Genomic DNA, 23,672 nt, shown 5'->3' on the forward strand with positions numbered 1-23,672 from the left:
CATGGAACACTCACAAAAATAGACCACATTCTGGGCCATAAAGCATACTTTAATAAATTTAAAAGACTAGAAATCACACAATGTTTGCTCTTAGACTACAGTGGAATTAAACAAGAAATCAATAACAGAAAGATAATTGGAAACTAAATAGTTAGAGAACAACACCCTTCTAAGTAATATAGGGTTTAAAGAAGAAATATAAGAAAAAATTAAAAATATGTAGAACTAAATAAAAATAGAAAATACAACTTATCAATATGTCTGGGATACAGCAAAAGTGGTGCTTACAGGAGAATCTATAAAACTGAATGCATATATTAGAAAAGAAGAATTATATAAAATCAACAATCTTAGCTTTGTTTTAGGAATCTATAAAAAAATAGCAAATTAAATCCAAATAAACAGAAGAAAAGGAATAATAAAATTAGAGCACAAATCAATAAAAGTGAAAACTGATTTTTGGATAGAGCAATAAAAATCAATAAGCCTCTAGCCAGGGCAACTAAGAATAAAAGAGAGGATGCCAATTACTAATATGAGAAATGAAAGAGGGGGCATCACTACATGTCCCATGGACTTTAAAAGCAATAAAGGAATAATATGAGCGACTCTATACCAACATTTTTAATAACATAGAGGAAATGAACCAATTCCTTGAAAGATACAAGCTTCCAAAACTCACACAAGAAAATAGACAATCTGATTAGGCCTATATCTATTTTTAAAACAGAATGAATAAATAATAATCATCCAAAACAGAAAGCATCAGGCCCACATGGGTTCTCTGGAGAATTCTACCAAACACCAAGGATGAAATTATACCAATTCTCTACCATCTTTTTCAGGAGATAGACTCAGAGGGAGCACTTCCTAACTCATTTTAGAAGACTACTGTTACCCTAATACCAACACCAAAGACATTACAAGAAAACTATATATATATTAATTCAACAAAATATTATATCAAAACCAACAGTGGACAACATTAATCATATATCATGACCAAATGGAACGTATCCCAAGTACGCAAGCCTGGTTCAACATTTGAAAATCAATTAATGTAATCCATCACATCAAGTAGGCTAAAGAAAAATCACATGAACATATCAATAGATGCAGAAAAGGTATTTGACATAATTCAACCTCCATTTATGATCAAAACTCTCAGTGAACTAAGATTTGAAGGGAACTTCCTCAACTTATAAAGAATATCTGCAGAAAGCTTGTGTCCATCATCATACTTAATGGTGACAAATGTGAAGCATACCCACTAAGATCAGGAGGGATGTCCCCTTTGCTACTTCTTTTCAACATTGTACTGGAAATCCTACCTAACACAATAGGACAAGAAAAGGAAATAAAAAGGTATATAAATTGAGAAAGAAGAAAAAAAATAAGTTTGTTTATAGATGGCATGTTTATCTATATACAAAATCTGAAGGAATAAAAAAATGAAATTAATATGATTATAGCAAAGTTACAGGATATCACAGAATATAAAAATCAATCTGTACCTTCTGCTCAATATTGCTATGCACCTAAAATTCTCTAAAAAATAAAGTCCATTAAAAGCATGTTATTCAAGCAGTGGCGATAAAATTAAGTCTTCTTGAATCTCCCCCCAAAACAGATATAGTAATGAATGTGTTAAAGCATTAAATAAGTAAATAAATAAAATAAATCATTTTAAACTAAAGACATGAAGTGATATCCTTAAAATCACAGAATTCCTTTGAGCTGTGACAAACTACCAATATCTGTGTATATAATAAAGTGCGTGACAGGAAGTAGAAAGAAGACAAAAAAAAATTTTTTCTGATAGCCCTGAGGCTGGTAAACCCAGATTGCTGAGACCAATTTATTCTGAAAGCAACAGAAGACACTTTGGAGTAGAAAACTGGTGTAACTGTCTTACTAAAACAGCTGAAGAGTGTAGGAAACTTGATGTCTCCTTTGTAAGGATGAGTTTAAAGCAAGTGAATTGCTTTAAACAACTTTAATGATAATACCGGTACTACTTAAACTATTTTAAAGCATAAACAAAGTGGGGAAAAAAACCTTACAAATATTTGTTTTAAGGTGAGCGTAATATTGATTACAGAACCTGATAAAAACTGTACTAAATTATTCCACAAACCAATAATGCACCTGCATATCAATAAAATATTTCAGTTTATAAATTTAATATTACTGCAATAAGAAAATCTTTATTTTTACTTGAACTAGAAGAGTTAATTATAAAGTGCATTTGAATTAAAAAAAAAAAAACAAGCAAGAATAGAGAAACCATGAAAAAGGTGTTTTAGCTCCTCTTTACCACATGAACTGTATTTTATGTCCTTTATAATTAAAAGAGTAAGATATCGGAATGTGAAAAGGCCAGGATGGAAAATCTGGAAATAGACATAGGATTTACAAGTGAAAATTTAGTATATTATAAACCTACTATCAGAAATCAGTGAGTAAAATATATTATCTATAATTAATAGTGTTGGATAAATGGCAAGGTCTATGTGAAGAAAAGAAAAAATTATCTCCACACTATACATGCAACTATTAGAACAAAATATGTTTGAATTCGTGTATAAACTTGAAAGTAAAATAACAGTCTTAAGTATGACTCACAAAATGTAATCAATAAAAGATAAAATTAACAAATTTTGTTATGTAATTTGTCCAAAAAATATTCATGACAAATAAGCATAATCATTAAATAGACAAATGATAAAACAGTCAAATGTATTTGCAACGAAAAATGTTTAACGGTCACCAGATCTACTCATGATTGGGATTTTAAGAAATTATAATTTGCGATATAGAGCATGTCAGGTATTCAAATATATCCTAAAGATAAAAAGAAATTGCAAGGTCTTGCTTCAACAGCACACATACTAAAATTGGAATGATGCAGAAAAGATTAGCACGGATCCTGTGCAAAGATGCCACGTAAATTAGTGAAGCATTCCATATTTTTCTGGACTCTTAAAAGTGGTTAAAATGGTAGTTTTATGTTATATGTATTTTACCACAATAAAAACAAATACATATATAAAGAGTAAATTAAAATTAAAATAATATGGAAAGTGAAACAAATAAGTTCAAGGACATTTTAAACTGTTTCAGTAATCTTAATTTTAGTACAAATATTAGAATCGGTATCATTATGGGTTCATATTGATACTAAAATATATGCTAGCTAGTTTGAGAAGTTTTAGTAAAAACAGTAAGAGTGAAAATCAGATATGACTTACCTCTTGATATAATACAATTGGAAGCTCATAGCTCCACCTATGAAATATTAATATCAAACAATAGAACAAATTTGATCAGCCTTCTAAATGTAACTGCATTTTTATAGGAAATAAAGTGGTATGCAGACCACCTTAAGTGATACAAAGGGATGCAATAAGCAAAATCCAGAATGTGCAAAATTATATAAGATCATGCCCTTGGTTTCATTACTGACTAAATTATAAGGGGGGAAAAAAGGGATGAGAAGCAATTTAAAATAAATTAAAATCAATTTAAACTATACCTGTAAAATGCATTGTATGTACTTTGTTTCCTGATTTAAACAAATAGATTGTAAGTTAAAAATACTATAAAATTTTGGAGGTAACATGAATATTGTTTATTTCATGACATAAAGAATCATGCTAATTACTTTAGGGATGATAAAAAATATTGGAATTATGATTTTTAAAGTATCTCTTATAGATCCATATTGAAGGATCTATGGATGCAGTAATGTAATATATAGATCTGATTTAAACCTATCTAAGTTGGGGTGTGGGACATGGAATAGGTGTAGACTTAAGAGAAAAATTAACTGACTGTATATCAGATCCATGGAGGTTCATTATGTTACTTTTTTCTTTTATATATTTATTCTATTCCAAAATAATTTTTAATGTAACACTAGCATTAATGTAACAGACAAATAGTAATGAGTGAGAGAAAAATCATCATTTCTGTTTATAGGGCTGTGGATGACAAGGAGCAATGAACAAGAACCTAAGCTTATGCATGCATAATTTATCTCCTCTAAACATCTTTTCATTTATGTTGCTTCAACCCACTGTCCAATATACTCATGCTTTCTTACTTTAAAATATATATGGCTGGACATATAGAAAATTGTTAACCAAAAAAAGTTGGTTAAATTCTTTTACCATAAAGTAAGCAGTTTTTTTTTTGTTGTTGTTGTTTTTTTGACATAAACTGATCTTAAGGATTAGGCATTAAATGCTAGGTACCTTTTTTGTAATTTGCTATTTACTCTTCACCAGGGAGAAATGTGACCTCACTCTATGTTCTAAGTAACACAACAGTGCCCTAATGATTAGTGCATCAATAGTGATGGTCTGAGGATAGACAAATTGATCAATTGAATTAATATGGCTAATTACAGAATAAGATGACTATTCAGGGAAAAAGACAAATATAAAAAAGTTAAATAAATTTCAAATTACTGTTTAGTATACAGTGTAGAAGTATGCAGTATACTGAACAACAGTTTTATTAGTAATGAAAGAGAAGGAACAATCATTGAGGGTTGGGACACTTGAACATTTCAGGCAGAAGAAATTAATATACATGATGGCAGAGTTGAACATGTTAAGTAAGAGATTTTTTTAAAAGTTCAGAAAAATTATATAACGGCTCAAATTTAGTAGGAGAAGTTCACAGAATCAAAACCAGATTTTCTGATTATAAATCAGTATACTACTTACAAAAAGTTATAGCTTCTAAACTAATGGATATTCCACAATTTATTTGTTCATTAATATTTACTGCATGCCTATGATGTGCTAAATTTTGTTCTAGTTTTTATCTAGTAGGTAAAGCAATAAGCAAAACAAAGCAGTGAACAAAATAGAGTCCCTTCTTCCGTGGAGCTTGTATACTAAAGAGAGATTGCAAGACAGAAAATTAATAAACAAGTATATGGTATATTGTTATATAATACTATGAGAAAATTTTAAAAGGTAAGCAGATACCACAGGAAAGAGAATCACAATTTTAATCAGTGTGGCTGTGGAAGGTCCTTCAAAAGAGGTAACATTTAAAGATTAATCTAAAAAGTATTTTTCAGGTGGAAGGACCTGTGTTTACACAGACTCCGTGGTGGGGATATGGGAGGCATGAGATACGACTGGTAAAGAGGTCAGTGTAGCCAGAATAGAATGAGCCAGAGACACTAGTCAGATTTGTTGGAGAAGTCTAACAAATCATATATTTTTAGTATAAAAAATTTTAAAGACATTCTTATTTGAGGAGTGCTACTTACATAATAGTTCATAGGAAGAGCTACATAGCTCTACATCGCAGTAAGCAGTACTTACTACAAAAAAAGCAAGTTCTTTCTACTTTCATAGTAAATGCCTAATAAATCTATATAAGCTAGTGCATAACACCCTATACTCTAAATATTGTAGCATAATTTTTCTCTATACTATATTCTGATTTCTTACAGTTCAGTTATATCATCATACTTAATGTATGTAACAGAATCTAAAATACAGTAATGGTGTTTTAAGTCTGTATTGAAAGACATATTAATGAATTGTTTAATGAATAAATGAATGACTGTATGAGTTAGCTGTTCTTGCATTCTAAAACCATTCTAAGTTTTAGAAGCCATTCTAAAACTTAGTGGCTTACACCAATAAGTTTAATGACAAAAGAAAAAACAACAACAAAACAAGTTAAAACACACAAATTATCAAACCTCACTCAAAAAGAAATAAAGAGCTCAAATAGTCCTATATCTAATAAGGAATTATATTCATAGTTAAAACTTTTGAAAAAGGAAACTAATGATTCAAATGGGTTTATTAATGAATCCTACAAAATATTAGAAGAAATACCAATCCCAAAAGAAAGGAAGGAAGAAGGGAAGGAAGGAAGAAAGAAAGAAGGAAGGAAAGAAGGGAGGGAGGGAGGGAGGGAGGGAGGGAGGGAGGGAGGGAGGGTGAGAGAGAGAGATAGAGAAAGAGAGAGAAAGAGAGAGAGAGAAGCAAAGAGAAAAGAAAAGAAAAGAAAAGAAAAGAAAAGAAAAGAAAAGAAAAGAAAAGAAAAGGAAAGAAAAGGAAAGAAAACCATTTCCAGAAAGTAGAATAGGGTGTACCTTCCAACTCTTTTAACGAGGCCAGTGTCACAGTGACAAAAGCAGACAATGATATTACAATAAAACTACAAACCAATATCCCTCATGAACATGGATATAAAAATTCTTTAAAAGTATTAACAAACTAAATCCAGTATATGTAAGCAGGATAATATATTATGACAAGTGAGATTTATCCTAGGAAGATGAGGTTGTTTCCAGAGAAGATTAGCATTTGAATCAGTAGACTGACTGAAGCAGATTGCCTTCCCCAATGGGTGGACATCATCCAATTCTTTGACGGACTGCATAAAACAAAAAAGTGTGAGAGAAAGAATTTACTTTCTATGAAGCTACTTAACTGGAGTATTAATCTTCTCCTGCCCTGGGACTGGGATTTACACCGTTAGTTCCCCTGGTTCTCAGGCTCTCAGATTCAAACTGAACAAACTGTATAACCAGCTCTTCTGGGTCTCTAGCTTGCATACAGCATACTATGGAACTTTTCAGCCTCGATAATTGTGGGAGCTAATTCCTTATAGTAAATCAATTTTCATTTATCTATCTGTCTGTCTATCTATCTATCTATCTATCTATCTATCTATCTATCTATCCATCCATTTATTGCTATACATTTCCTATTGGTTCTGTTTCTCTGAAGAACACTGATTAATATAGTAATTCATGTATACTAATACTTTAAAAGAGGAAAAAAAATCCTTTTAATAGATGCCTGGAAAAATAGATGCCTAACAAAATTCAACATTCATTTATGACTAAATTTCTCCACAAACTGTGAATAAAAGTCAATATTTCAACCTTACAGAGGATATCTATTAATAACTAGAGCTAACATCATACCTTGTTGTTAAAGATTAAATGGTTTCTCTCTGTGATTAGGACCAAAACAAGAATTTCTACTGACACCATTTCTGTTATACAACACGCATGTAAGTGCAATAAAACAAAGAAAAGAAATACAAGACATGTAGATTAGAAAGTAAGAAATAAAACTGTTATTATTCATATTGATAGAGATCATGATTGTCTACCTAAAAATATCCCAAATAATCTAAATAAGTATATTTAGCTGGTTATAGAATACCAGTCAGCATACTGAAACCAATTGTCTTCAAGTAAGCTAGCAATAAACAACTGCATATTGAAATTTTAAAAAATACCATTTGCAATACCACTAAAATATGAAATAGGGATAAATCTTTTAAAAATAGGTACAATTTGTATAATAAAAAATGTGCCACATTGTTTATAAATATAAAAAAACCTAAATAAATGGAGAGATATATCATGTTTATTAATTGGAAGACTCAAAATTGTCAAGATGTAAATTCTTCTCAAATTGATGTATAGATTGAACACAATCCCAAAGAAAATCTTACAAGTCTACTTTGAAGAAATCTACAGTCTGATTCTAAATTTTATTTTAAAATGCAAAAGATCAAAAATTGCCAAAACAACTTTGAAAATGAAAATGTTGGCAGACTCAGACTACCAGATTTCAAGATTTTCTATCAAGCTACAGTAACCATATAAGTAGCATTGGTGAAATGATAGTCACATATCAATGGAACAGAACAAAATGTACAGAAATAGACTAACACGCATATGAGCAAATATTTTGACCAGGTTGACAATGTAATTCAGGATATAAATACTTTCTCTATTAATTAATACTGTTGAAACATTTAAAAATTCATGTGCAAGGAAAATAATAATAATGTAAAAGTAAAACCTAAAATTGAAAATTTATATCTAGAAGAAAATAAAGGAGAAAATATCTGTGACATTGAGATAGACAATTCATTTTTAGATAGTATAATACATATAAAACCCGATCTTTGTAGAATAGGGTTTTTAAAAAAGGCAAATCATAGTCTCAGAGAAAATAGTTGCAAAAAACATTTAATAAAGTACTGGTAACAAGAATGTACAAACAAATTGGAAAAAACCCTGATAAAAAAAGAAATAACTCAATAAAAATGGGTAAAATATATAAAAAGATAATTCACTACAGAAAAGATAGAATTTAATATAAGCACATCTAAAGATGTTCACTATCATTAGTCATTAGGCAAATGCAAATTAAAACCACAGTGAGACACAACAACGTATCTTAATTAAATGGCCAAATAAGAAAAAAAGCAATAAAAAGAAACAAATAAAAACATGACAAGAGCAAGTGCTGGCAAGTAGGAAAAGCAACTAAAATCTAATAAAACATATCCTAGATGCAAAAGAAATTAAAACTATGGTTACATAAATGCCTGTATTCAAATGTTTATACAAGGTCTGACAATTACGTTTATGAACATGTTGCAATGAGGTTACTAATGTTTTTTTGTTTTGTTTTTATATCAGAGGGATTATTCATTATTAATTTGTACCAATTGGACAAACAGTTAACCAAGTTTACTATTTGGAAGTGCTGAAAAGGCTGCGTGAAAAGTTAGACGACCTGAACTTTTCACCAACAATTCATGGCTCTTGTATCACAACAATTCACCAGCTCACACAGCACTGTCTGTGAGGAAGTTTTCAGCAAGTAAACAAATAACTGTATTGGAACACCCTTCCTACTCACCTGATCTGGCCCCCAATGACTTCTTTCTTTACCCAAAGGTAAAGGAAATATTGAAAGGAAGACATTTAATGACCTTCAGGACATCAAGGGTAATACGATGACAGCTCTGATGGCCAATCCAGAAAGAGTTGCAAAATTGCTCTGAAGGGTGGACTAGGCACTGGCATTGGTGCACAGCTTCCCAAGGGGAGTACTTCAAAGGTGACTGTAGTAATATCCAGCAATGGGGTATATAGCACTTTTTCTCGGATGAGTTTGTGAACGTAATTGTCAGACCTCGTGGTCATTGTATTCATAATCACCAAAACCTGGAAACAACATAAATGTTCACTGACTGCTTATTATTCACACTATAACATGGATGAATCTCAAAAACAATAACCTAAGTGAAATTAGGAATAGGATCAAAAGGATATATGCTGTATAATTCCATTTATAAGACCTTTTAGAAAAGACAAACTATAGGGGCAGAAATGAGATCAATATTTGCCAAGGGCTAAAGCAGTGATTTTTGCTTGATTATAAATGGACACAAGGAAACTCTTTGGGGTGATAGCCATCATTGTGGTGGTGCCTATGTGATTATGGAAGTTGGTCAAAATGCGTAGACCTGCACACCTAAAATAGGTGTTTTATTATTTTTTTAATCTGCAATTATACATCAATAAACCTGAAAAAAAAAATCACAAAATTACTTTAAAACACAATAATAATTAAGTATTTCTCATGTTTCTACATGTTATCTGGAAGTTCCCTTTGAGCTCACCAGACTGCATTGATCTTTGCTAGACTATCTAACGTGCCTGAGGTCAGTGAGGTGGAGCAGGCAGGGCTGACTAGATGAACTTACCTGCATGGCTTTTCTGTATGTGTTTTGTCATTTGCAGCAGTGTTTCACATGACATTCTCAGGGTTTCCAGACAGAGAAGAAATGGCCTGAATATCTTGTGGCCCAGACTTGGATCTGGCACACCATCAGGTCTGCTCCATTTTATTGCCCTCAGTAAATTTTAAGGTCGAGCACAAATCCAAGAGGGGGTGATACACTCTCCCTCTTTATTGGATTGAATAACTTTTACAGTCTACCAAAATGAGTGAATAAATATGTCATCAACCTGTGTTCCATCGTTTAAACTTTTAAAGCTTCCTGTCTTTTTTTTTTTCATGTAAGAATATATTAAAAAATAAAATCTTGACAAGCTATAATTAAAGGCTATATAATAAACCGCAGAACTTGGGTTATCTAGTAAATTTAGTCAGGATCAATAACTAACTTTATAAGTTAGTCCAAATTTAAAATAAGACATTTTTGTACAAAATTAGTTTATGGCTAAATAATTTTAGCAGAAACCTTTCAAAGGGAAGAAGACAGACAACATAATAAATTAATAAAAGTAAAGTATTATATTAAAGGCAGTAAAACCAGAGAGTTTATAGAATACCATTTATCTTAAGTTGAAAAAAATCATAGAAAAAGGCTTTGCCACATATAATTTGTGTCTCAGTGAGAATTCCTAAAATGCAAAGTTATTTTTAAATTAGATTATATGTATGAAAAAAAATAAAATCACATACTTATATAGTCCTTACTACGGGCAAAATATAGTCTACCAAATATGCATATACTACTTTTTTTTTACTTAAAGTTTATTGGGGTGACAGTGGTTAATAAAGTTACATAGGTTTCAAGTGTGTACCATTCTGTAATACATCATCTATATATCACACTGTGTGTTTACCACCCAGAGTCAGTTCTCCTTCCATCACCATATATTTGATTCTATTTACTTTCAACTACCATCCCCCTCCCTCTTTACCGTCTGGTAACCACTAAACTATTGTCTATGTCTCAGTTTTTGTTTCTTTATTTATTTATCTTGTTCTTTGTTGCTTTCAGTTTTATATCCTACATATCAGTGAAATCACATGGTTCTTAACTTTTTCTGCCTGACTTTTTCACTTAGCGTAATAATCTCAAGATTCATCCATGTTGTTGCAAATGGCACTATTTCATCTTTTGTTGTTGATTTTATTTATTTATTTATTTATTTATTTATTTATTTATTTATTTATTTTTATTATTTTATTAGTTTAGGTGTACAAAACAACGTAATAGACATTTATCATTTATATCCCCCACAAAGTGATAACCTCCCTCCCCAATCTACTAACCTTCTGACATTTCACAGAGCCATTACATTTCCACTGTCTCTATTCCTAATGCTGTACTCCACTTCTTGTAAATATATATATATATATATATATATATATATATATATATATACTGAATAAAAATGAATGTCAACTATAACTATTTATAGTTGACATTCATTTTTATTCAGTTTCAGCTTCAGGTGTACAGTGTAGTTATCAGGCATCTACATCATCCCTGAGGTGGTCTCTCTGATGAGACAAGTGTCCATCGGATACCCTACAAAGTCTTTACAACATTATTAATTACATTCCCCAAATTGACTTTTGTATCCCCGTGATAATCTTGTGGTTACCGATTGCGCTTTCTAACCCTCTCACTTTCCCCTTCATACCCACCCCCCCTCCCATCTAGCAACCCTCAGTTTTTCCTCTATGTCTCTAACACTGTTTCTGATTAGTTCATTCATTTATTCTTTTCTTTAGATTTCACTTATAAATGAGATCATATGGCATTTGTCTTCTCTGTCTGACTTATTTCACATAGCATAATGTTCTCTAGGTCCATCCATATTGTTGCAAAAGGTAAGATTTCGTTCTTCTTTATGGCTGTGTAATACTCCATTGTATAAGTGCACCACAGTTTCTTAACCCAGTCGTCTACTGATCGGCATTTCAGTTGTTTCCCTGTCTTGGCTATTGTGTACAGTGCTGCAATAAACATAGAAGTGCATAATTTTTTTTGAATTAGAGTTTTGGATTCCTCTGGATAGATACCAAGGAGTGGAATTGCTGGGTCATACGGTAATTCCATTCTTAATTTTTTGCCACCAAATTCAATAACCCAGAAGAAATGGACAACTTCTTAGAAAAAGAATGGTACTACATAATTTTAATCCTTATGATATTGCTTGTGATATGTACAACAACCCCTGTTTTACATATAAGGAAATAGAGGCAAAAAGAAGTTAATAACTCTTCAAACTAACATCTACTATAAGACAGAATCAGGATTTGAACCCAGGAAGTCTGGCTCCAGATTAAGAGCCTAAGATAAAGATTTATTTGGAAATGTTGTCTCAGACAGCAAAGTTTTGAGAAGTTGTGTGAGGTGGGGTTGTGTGTGGGGGTACAGAACACTGTGAAACAGGAAAGGAGGAATAGCCAGAATAATGCATTATTGGGTAGCTACCTATGTAGGAGGCTGGCACTGATATGGAAGTACCTTCATATCTTTCTTTCGCTGGGACAAAGGAGAGGCATCCCCCAGTCCTCATCGGTCAAGGATGGTTCCAAGCGTGTTAATGCCCCTGGGGTGGCGCATTGCTAGTGAGTCCCAGCAATTTCCTAAAAGCATCACAAATTGCAGAGCTGCATGAAATAGACCCTAGAAGAGACAAAGCAAGGTTACATTTAAACAAAACTAAAGTTTTTGTTCATCTGGGTGACTTACAGTAGTAGCTTGAGTGGGAAGTAGGGCCTTGAAATGGGGCCTATACAGAAAAAAGGACTTCAATTTCTTTTAAATTTAGAATATAAAAAGGTGATCTGAAGTGTTAGTTATTCCGCTATTTTCACAAGCTTCCTTTAAAATCAGAGACATGATAAAAGTATGTTAAGTGCATAAATCATATTGATTATTAAATGTAAATAAAGTTATATAGTTATTTTCTCAAAGTCTTTTCTGAATTTCTCATTCAACATGCAAATAATTTGGAGCTAAAATTAGTCATGAAATGTACTACCTTCCTTGTGAGAACTATAACTCAAAGAAAACAGACTGCTTCTTATCAGAAATATATATATATATATATATATATATATATATATATATATAATATGTATGTATATATGTATATATACATGCTTTAAATATATATAATATATGTTTTAAATACATGTGTGTATATATATATATAACATATATATATATGTATAATATATATACATATATTTAAAGCGTGTATTACCTTCAGTTTAAGTGATTCCACTCTAGAAACATAGTAGGCCATATCTTATCTCCAGGTAAAAATAAGAGGTATTTTAATATCCAAAAGCCTTATTTTTTTTTTATTAGTTTCCAAAATACAAACTGATAAAGGTTATCATTAAATGAAATAAAACTGACTGCTTCCTCTTCTTCTATACAGAAGGAGGACATTTTGTGGACAAGGTATAGAGACTGATGAGACATGTATATAGTGTAACTCTCTCTCCCAGTATACGAGTACAGAGACAAATGCTATGTAGTAGAAATACACTGTATCAAAGAAAAGACAGACTTTATGTCTTTTGGTTTGCACTAAGATGTTTGAAGGAACAGACCTGAACAGACCTTAACAATAGCTAAGGTGTACAGTGTTCTTCAATAACTCAAGCTGGTTCCACAGTGGATTAAAAGTACCTTCAACCACAAAAGACATAAAAACTTCCCTGGGTGTTACAGCCTGCTTAAGAGAAGGGCAGTTTCTTTTAACTGTAGTTTAGATTGCCCTCATGTCAAGCTGGTGAATCTTAGGAGAACAAGAATAAAGTACTATGCTTTCTTCCTACTTCAAAATGAGACTTAGTATTGAGTGCTTCAAAATTTGATTGATATTGCCTGGAAAATAATTGATTGAAGAAGTTGAAAAATATAAAAAAGATAACCAAACTATTCAGATAAAACACTTTTGTTTCAAAAATGACAACTAACAATACATGAGAATGGCTTCATTAAATTTATCAATCACAAGCTAAAAGCCCCAGCTGTGGTCCTTGTATTGCATGCCAAAAAGTTTCAAATGCATCAAATGACATTATGTTTTCAATATTAGTGTAAACTGGACTTGGTCGTATCCTAGCTACATTCATTTGAGGAAGAGTTCACATGTATGCCACAATCTTTTTCTTTCCCTCAATGTCATTCGAACTGGTCTTTCAAAAGAGGATATGTTCCTGGTGAAATTAGTTCCCAACAATAAAATATTCTTTGCATTTTATAATTTCACCTTGAGAAACTCACTATAAAAGAAAAAAAGGGGCTTTAGAAATTTGCTGTTTTTGTCTTCAAATTAGGCTTCAATTTGAACCATTCATTGCTCAATTTGTGAATATGTTATTGACAGTAAGTGGAATTGATAACAAAGTTCTGTTGTATAATGAGGTTCTTGCTTAGGATTAATTAGTTTTCTAATAGATTTGGTTTGCATTTAGATGCCATTTTGAAATTTTCTGTTTTAAATAACACAAATTTAGCAATAAATTGTGAATTTAAATTTTAAAATACAAAGTACATGTATTCAACTGTCACAAAGGAATTCATGGGGATACCATAATTTCATGATCACTTAAAATTTTAACAGATTATTTGAAGACATATTTATTTTTCAAACATTTTTATAATGGAAAAATTTTATCCTTTAAATAGTAGAGAGAATAGTGTATAAACCATCATCCAGGCTGCAAATGACCAATTCATGGTCAATCTTTTTAAAACTATGTTTCACCAACTTTTACTATGTTATTTTGAAACAAAACATATTAGTCATATTTTGTCATATACATATTATAGTCCATAATATAATTTAAATGTCCTCTCTTTCAAAGCTTTTGAAAATATTAACAGTTTATAGAATTGTCCAGAAATACAGAAGGGCATTTATATAATTCAATGAATATAAATACCTAAGGTAATTTCTAATATATAGTAAAAAATTAAAATAGTTTTACATAGAGCAATTTCAGCATTATAAACAACATAAATATGTGATGAATAAACTGCAGGTCAAAACAAACAGAGCAGTCTTCAAAGGAAAAAAAAAAACACACCCAAAACTCAAAAGGAAAATTTACAGTATCCAATGTCCAATCAAAAATTATTAAACTTACAAAGAAGTAGAAAAATATGACCCTTAAGTAGGAGAAAAATCAGTCAATAAGAATCGAAGCAGAAATTACAGAAATGATGGGTATAGGACACAAGATATTAAAATAGATATTATAAACATGCTAAAGTATATGAAGAAAAACATGAACATAATGCTGAGAGAAAAAGAATATAAAAAAGAATCAAATAAAACTTTTAGAAATAAAGAACAAAATATCTGAAATATAAATTTAACAAGTTAGGTGTTCTTATTATCTACATCTGTATAGCAAATTATTCAAACTCAATGGTTTAAAATAACAGCAAATATTTAATTGTCTCCCAGTTTCTGTACATCAGATTCAGGAATTGATTTGTTGTTCTGGTTTGAGATAAATCATGAGGTTGCAATAAGATAGGTACTGGAGATGAAATAGTCGGGGTAGGGTGGAGGTGTGCTAAAGCAACTGGGAAATGGCTGGCATTTCTTTCACTTCCTGTGGTCTTAGAGTCTCTCAGTGTAGACTTTCTGTCTGACCTAGTCTGGATGCCCATACAACATGGAAGCCTTAGTGCAAATGGATGGCTTATAAAGCAGCTTAAAATTCCAGCAGAATTGTTCCAGTCTGCAAGGCAAAAGTTTCACCACAGTTATTACCTAGCCTAGAAAGGCACATATAGTCACTTCCACCATACCCTAGGACAGGGGATATAAAATATAAACCCCATCCCTTGAAGTGAAGAATGTCAAAGTCACCATGTAAGAAGAGATATAGTTATAGCCATCTTTTAAATATATAGTCTGCTGGTCTGTCTTCTCACAATGACATCATCTCACATGAAAACACACTCATATTTTATCCTGACTCCTCTGTGTTTTCTTATTACAGCATCAACTTGTGGCTTTGGATCTCCATAGCTAAATCATGTTCAGGGTCACATGAGCACCTTTAGGTGCAATTTCATGGGTATAACTCCTTAAATATAATTTTTTTTTTTTTTAATCTATAGACCTGTGAACTAAAGAGACAGGTTGCATAACTTCTACTACTACCTCCAACATACAATGGGTGAAAACAGGAATAGAAAAACCACCATATATTCTCTTGTACACAAAATGAGAAGGAAACGGGCACAAGGAGACACTTACCCATAGCAATACTGAAATCCTGCTGGAAGTACATGCCAGTTCCTTTATATGGTTATTCTCCATGGCTCTTGGCTATGCATTTTTCTTTACTTGTTTTGTCCTCTAAATTATCATTTTCCATAGAAAGTAAGCAGTGTTTGAACCCATGTAGTTTTCTCAGCTTGCTTCCTTCCTCTAATAATTTGATGATCCAAATGCCTCTTTTGTTTTACTGTCTTTGTCACTTTCAAATAAGTTGGTATAATCCTTTTAAGAAGTTCTGTGGATTTTGTATGTGTTGATTTATAATCCTAAATCAGTCTATTGGAAAAAGGTACACTTACAAGTATTTTCAAATATGCTATTCTCCACGTTGGGCTCTCTGAGAGTCTTCTGTAGGACAATCCACACCTAGATTCTTAAAAGTAACTGTTGTTTAACACGTGGGGTCTATAAGGCATGTCTTAGATCCTTAGATTTTTTGTCTATTTGAAAAGAGTTTGTAAGATACACTTTGCATTTTTCTAAAGACTTAAAGGATCTTACAGGAACAAACTAGAATTAAAGAGTTCCCCTTAAGCATTTATTAATGTGAGAATGGTTTTTTGTTTTTGTTGTTGCTATTTGTTTTTCTAGCTGTAAATATAGAGATTGAGAAACAGTTGTATTTTTTTAATATAGGAAATAATGGCTCTTTTTTTATTTAAATGTTTATTCTTTAGCTCATCTCTCTCTTCTTGGATTTTATCACATATAGTAGTAAGTAGAGGCTACATGTAACTTTTGGTATTCTGCCTGGAAATAATCTTAGCCAAATCATCGTTTCATTGCATATTCTAATTTCTACTTTTACTGCAGTGTTTGACAGTGATATCACATATCCACTGCTATATATTTCCACCAACTCCAATATGTTCCTTGCATTCCTTTTAAACCCTCACTGAGAATCTTCTTCAGGCTCACTAGGTGTCCACTCACACTCTGCTTGAGACTCTTTATAATTTTATTTTGAATCTCTCAAGGCCATTCCTGGTTTTACCTGCTTCTTAACCCTAGAACCCATGCCAAAAATTTTAGATGATTTTAAGACAACGTTCAATGTCCGGGCATAACTCTTTTGTTCTGCTTAATGATTAGAGTGTAACAAACTATCTTAAAACTGGGTGGTGAACACATAATGTGATATATGGATGATGCATTACAAAATTGTACACCTGAAATCTATGTAACTTTACTAACAATTGTCTCTCCAATAACCTTTAATTAAAAAACAAAAACAAAAACAAACAAAAAAAACTCAGGCATGTTAAAAAATATATAATCTTTCAAATTTTTCTGAATCAAGAATTCAGAAAGATCTCAGCTGGACATTTCTTTCTCAGGGTCTTTCATTTGATTGCATTAAAGATGATGGATGAAACAGAACAGTGAGCAAGATTTGAAGTAGCTGAGGATTGGTTTTCCCTCGCTTTACCTTATTGTTGTCTCTAGGCATCCTTCATGAACTCTCATACTTCTATTAAGTGTTATACTACAACATGAAACAAAAGAATATAAGTACTATGGAAAGTGAATGATAAAATGGTATTTATTTGCAGACAACATGATCATATATACAGATTGGAAATTCAATGACTATACAAAAAATTCAGTTTTTGGAAATTATATTACTGAAATGTCAGTTGTCCCCCAAATTTATCTATAGAGTTAATGCAATAAATAGAAATTCTAGGAGGCATGTTTTAGAGATTGACAAGCTGATGCTAAAATGTATCAGTAAAAAGCCAAAGAATGTGTAGTAGCTTGAACAAATTTAAAAGAGATAAAGTTAGAAATCTGATATTACCTGATTTCAAAGTCTTACTATAAAGTTATAAAATCATAACAATGTGATTTAATGTAGATTATCTACATTAGAATAGAAGACATTGTCAAAAGACACACACACAAACACATACACACAATTAATTGATTTTCAACATACTTGTCAAAATAATTCAGAAGTATAAAATAATCTTTCAACAGATGGTAACAACTTGATGTCTGTACTAAAAAAAGAAAGGAAAGAAAAAGAACATTACTGTTATCTCACACTGTATACAAAACTGAAATGGATCATATATGCCACTGTAAAAGTAAAAGTAAAATTTATTAAAGCATAGGAGGAAATATTCACAGATAGGCAAAGATTTCTTAGACAAGTCACAAAGTACACTAACTGCAACAGAAAAAAACAACATAGAAATAATATACCTCAATAAAAGAAGAGCAAGTTTAATCCAACAGTATATAAAAAGACAAATAATTATTTCTTAAGAGAGATTCATTCCAAGAATGAAAGTTTGGCTTAACATTCAAATTCTATTCATTTAATTATGCAAATCATATCTCAAACAATGCAGGGGAAAATATTTATAGCATTCAACACCCACTGCTTTAAAAAAGAAATAATCAATAAACAGGAATAGAAGAAAACTTTTTCAGTATCGTAAGGGGCATACATAATAGGACTTAGTGGTGTAAGACTGAACACTTTCTTGTTAAGATTTGGAAGAAGTCAGTGATGAATGGAGATAACCTCAAACTCACCCAAAATGTAGCCCTGATCAAGGCTGCCATGTGGGATTTAGCCTCTTGGTTAGAGAATACCGATGTACACTCAGGTACCATATATAGTTCTATTGCTCTGGGGAATGTATCCTTTTCTAACCCAACCAGAAAATAAATCAAAATAGTATACCTTCAATGGAATGACAAAAATATACGGTTGTAGTTTTGCCCAGAGTTATAATAGTTCTCATGTCTTTTGTCATAATATAGTACAAAAAGGTCTGTGCCATCTAGATATCCTATGGGACAGCGTATTGGTCTATTATTACATCTATCAGACCATGCTCATGCTGATTAGATAGGATGGGCAAGAAGAAAAAGAAAACTATATATGCATAAAATTTGAACAAGAATGTTTATAGAAGTTTTATTCATAATAGTTAAAAAACTGAGAACAACACAGATGTACATCTATAGCAAAATGGGTAAAAAAAAAAAATTAAATTGAATAATTCTCAGCAAAGGGAATACACTACCGATACATACAACATGAATGAATCTCGAAAAAATGTATATTGATAATTGAAAGAAGCCAGACAGAAAAGCATACATAGTATATTATTCAGTTTATATGATGTTCTAACACAAGCAAATATTATTAATGGTAAATGAAACCAGAACTGTGGTTGCCTGGGGATGGGGCGTATAATTTGACTGGTAATTGACATAAGAGATCTTGCTAATGAAAATGTTCTATACTTAGATAGATGTTTGGGTTATATTAGTGTATAAAATTGTGAGTACTCATAGAACTTTACACTTAACATATGTACCTTTCAGTTTATGTAAATTATGCATACTAGTTAAAAATATAATCACTAAGTTTTATTTTCTTCACTAGTATGGCACGTGCAATATAACTACACATTTCTGAAGAATGAGATAGGAAATGTATAATAATTTATTCTTCCTCCTTCACATAGCATATTTGAATGTTGACTTTTCAAAATAACCATTCTAAAGAAGAATAGTTCGTTCATAAGTAAATGCAGTATGAAAAAATCAATTCACCCTAACAGGATTGAAAAGCTATTTTTTTAAGTATAATTAAGCAATGACCTTGAGAAAACACAAATTTTCATAGTTCTTTTCAATGTCTCTGGAGGCCCCCGTTAACTTTAAATGTCTAATTGAAGTAATAAGGAAAGTAATATTTTTCAATGTACTATAATTTGCAGAGGCACTACAATAAAATACACAGAAACTCTAATAATATGTTTAAAGATTAATTTATGATTTCTCATCAATAGTTTATAGAAAAACGATGCTGCCCCTCCCCTACCATTTCAAATAAGATTAGGCCAAAAATTGTAAGAGAAAATAGTCATTACAGCTTTCTTCTTCTCTGTTTTTAATAAAATTTTGAGGAACTCCCAAAAATATCTTTCTCCCTTTAGTGCCTGTTGATTTTATGAAAGGTTGTTTCTCCTCCCCCTTTCAGGTTGTCATTTTGACAATTTTTTCTCATTTACTCCCCTTTTCAGAGCTGGGGTCATACTCTATTTAGTAGGTACTTGCGTAAATAAGATAAAATTTGTATTGAAAAAGAAATGTTTTGAAAACGTTTCCTGGAGTGGAAAGTTACTTAACATCTAACAAATGTTTAAATACAAACCGCATGAAGAGTAAAAGATTACAAAATGATATTTCCATCAATCTTGTTCATATCATTTATGTTCTCTCTCAGTGCTGACTACATTTTTTTCTAAATCGCATATGATAGACACTTTAGATACATTAGGGGATTGACAAAATATTTAACAAAATTTTTCGCTAAAAATATTTAACAAAATTTTTCGCTAATTCATTATTTTTAGGAAAATAGACATCATGGTGTCCATATGAAAGTTTACTGATTTTTTTTTTTAAATTTCCCATCAGAATAATATAAACAATAGCACTCTGTTTACAAAAAGATGCAGGTTTAAATCTGGATGATTTCTTTCAAAAATAGTTCAGCGTACACAATTTCATTATTTTATGCTAAGTAACTGCTTTTCAAGTGCAGATTTTACATCAACTTGGTGACACAAACTAAAATATATAATTTAACTGCCAGAAAAGATGTAAGCTCAACCACAGCACAGAGTATCACCTAAATGTCCACATGAGAGTTGTTCTAGAATCAAGCCTGCGTTTCTATGTCATTAAAACAGGATGTTCAATTGAGTAATTCAGTCCTTTGGGTTATTCTGCATTATGTTAAAAAAAAGAGAAAATTTGGAATTGTTATGAGCATATTTTAATCATTACACAGAAAAGCATGAATGTAATTTCTTAAACTAATAGATTATTGGGTAGAAAATATACAGACTTTTAAAAAGAGCATATTTGATGTGCATCATGATTTCATAATTGTTAGTTTGTTCATTGTAGTGAAATCTCTATGTAGGAAGTTTATAAACTCATGTGCTGAATATTAGCTACTCAACATTAATTTGATCAAATAACTCTAATGGAGAACTAACAGAAAAAATATAGTGTTAATGGTAGCCATAAAAATGATTGGTTTCCAATCCTGTGCAATTTATAAGTATGCTCTCTAAGTAACGTAAAAGGGAGGACATGAACCCTAATAGCATACATAACTAGAACACAGGAGCTCTGCCAAGTGTATACATTCTTTCAGGAAGATGCCTCTTGTTTGCCCACTCATTAAATAAGCGTATCTTGAATTAAGCATACACATTGCAGTGGTACTAGACAATGGTATTTATCAAGAGCTGTATTATAATGTATTTAAGTAAGTAAAGATTTTAAATTCAATATAAATATAAAATAGAACAAGGGAAGATACTATAATAATAAAGAAAAGGGGGTAATTCAATGAGTCTCATGGGAATGAAAAAGTTGTCACATAAATAATATTGATATCTACCTTAGTATATTATCCCTAACAGAGAATACATAAGTTACATTATCCTTTCTTAGATAATTAAGTTTATCAATTGGTCAATTGGTTAACTGAGCAGTCATGCAGATATAGACTTATGATGGAAGGTATACAGAGTGACATTATAAAGACAAGTTAGCTGTAACCACCAAGCTGAGAAAGACAGGGCAAAAAATGTGTTTCAAAAACATTTTAAAAGTACTATAAAGAATTAAATCCCAGAACTGAAGCCCATTCTGCTTGTGCTATTAAACATGCAGCAGAATGAGAATGTAGAATATATGTTATTTGGCAGGTGAGTTAAACTCAGATAAAATCTTAGTATCTATATTTATCTAGTGAATAAATTGAATCAGGTCATCTCTGAGTTTTCTTTTTTCTCTACAAAAATAATTGACATATAGGTAACATATTTAGATTTGGATGGAAGCCATAGTTCTTTAAAGAGAAAAGAAGCAGCAGAGAAGGTAATATCTGTTCATTTATTGCAGGCAAAACTAGTTTTATCTGTATAATGACAGTGCATAATTTGTTGAAATGATCGGAATGCCTAGCACTGGAGAAACTTAAGAAAATAAATATTTGGTGTTATATTAGGGCAATTTTGTGGAAATATAAAAGAGGAGCCCATTGTTTAACATTAAAAAAGAGAAATAGAGAGCTCTTCTTAATTGGCTGAATTGGATATAAAATCCCAGAAAGTGAAGAAGAAATATGCTATTTTTGCTGAATGGAGAATACAAGGTAAAAACAAAAAGATAAGTAAATAGAGGTGGAAAAAAAAGGCAACTTCTAATTGAGATGAAATAAAAAAAAATTAAAATGTCATAAGCTTTTCTAAAATATTATAGTCCAACATTTGGAAAATCATTCACACATACAACAAATCTCTTGAGATTTATATTTAGCCACTCGATATTCACACCAAATTGGTAGGAACGGAGGCCAATTCCATGTGTAAGTTTTGAATATTTTTCTCTTTTAATAAACAATAAAAATACCACTAGAGAAGTATATAGCAAGTTTTAATCTTCTCTGCGAAGTTCATATGTTCTAGTTTATTCCACCATCATGTCATCTATTATGCATTATTACAAACCTATTATGCATTTAACTACCTTACATTAAGATTGCATTTACACATTGTAATCTTACAGTATGTTGGCTCATTTCCCTCTCCCCCACATAGTGAATATGAGTCAGTAAAAGTGATTTCTTTCAGGAAAGAACATTTTTCTTTTGAGACAAGCAGAAATGTATAGAAAGGATGCCTCTGGGAAAAACCTGAAGGAACTGATTAGACTAAATGTTTTTCATAATATATGATCAGAAATTGGGGAACGTGGTGCAAAATAAAAAAGAAGGAAGTCTAACAATGTGGTGGAAACCTGAATCCAGTAGAAAACATGCAAAACTCCTTCATAATCATTGGATCAAAGGTTAATTATTAGAGAAATATCTCCTACTCATTTTACATAGTTTTGGTGACATGCTTGCTTTCATCTGTTTCTCCAACTACTTCAAATGATTCCAGAAATTAAAGTTCCATAGCTGCAGTATCTAAGAGTCAGAAAGGAGCAAAAGAGGCAAAGGACAATAAACATACTGAGAAATGGGCATTCAGTTGAAGAAGGACAACAGAACCAGAGATGATTAACACAAGTTTCTCAAGAATATCAAGAATTAGGGCAAAGTATTCATTGCAAATGGATTGGGTGTGCATTCATTTTCTACGTAACAATTTACTAAATTTAGTGGCTTAAATGAACACAAATGTATTCTTTCACAGTTTCTGCATGTTAGTATCTGGCACAGCATGGTTGTTCTGCTTATGGTCTCACACGGCTAAAATCAATGCATCAGCCAGGGCTGCTATCTTATTAGATGCCTGGGGCCCTCTTCAGAGCTCATTAAAGTGATTGGCAAAATTCAGTTCCTTGGGGTTACAGGACTGATGTCACTCGTTTCTTGTTGACTGTTGACTAGAAGCCATTCCCAACTCCTAAAGCCCTTCTCTTGTTACTTTGCATCTCTTGACTTCCTCTCTACCCGACCTGTATATCCAATTTAAAAGGTTCATGTAATTAAATCAGGCCACCTAGATAATCTCCGTTCCTTAAAGTTCAGTGCCACACAACATAACCTAATCACTAGAGTGAAATCTCATAATATTTACTGCTCTGGCCCACACTAAAGAAGAAGTGATACGTGCACAGCGTATGTGCACAAAGGGAAGGAGATTGGGGGACATTTGAAATCCTCCTGCCACAGATGTTAAGCTCCATATTTGTTTCATTTTTTTATTTCTAGATGACCCCCAAAAAGTTGCAA

At 31.5% G+C, this 23,672-nt stretch overlaps 1 long non-coding RNA gene and 1 other non-coding gene across 2 annotated transcripts in view; both read left to right on the plus strand.

Annotated features, from left to right (window-relative positions):
• Positions 1-23,672, plus strand: part of LOC141570401 (uncharacterized) — a 213,610-nt gene that overhangs the window by 55,865 nt on the left and 134,073 nt on the right. The gene's annotated exons all lie outside the window — the stretch shown is intronic.
• On the plus strand, positions 2,872-2,974 carry LOC141570834 (U6 spliceosomal RNA). Its single transcript, XR_012495286.1, has one exon. It is a non-coding gene; the product is annotated as a U6 spliceosomal RNA (small nuclear RNA).

The sequence above is a fragment of the Rhinolophus sinicus genome, linkage group LG03 (genome assembly GCF_036562045.2).
Source record: "Rhinolophus sinicus isolate RSC01 linkage group LG03, ASM3656204v1, whole genome shotgun sequence".
Classification (NCBI taxonomy): domain Eukaryota; kingdom Metazoa; phylum Chordata; class Mammalia; order Chiroptera; family Rhinolophidae; genus Rhinolophus; species Rhinolophus sinicus.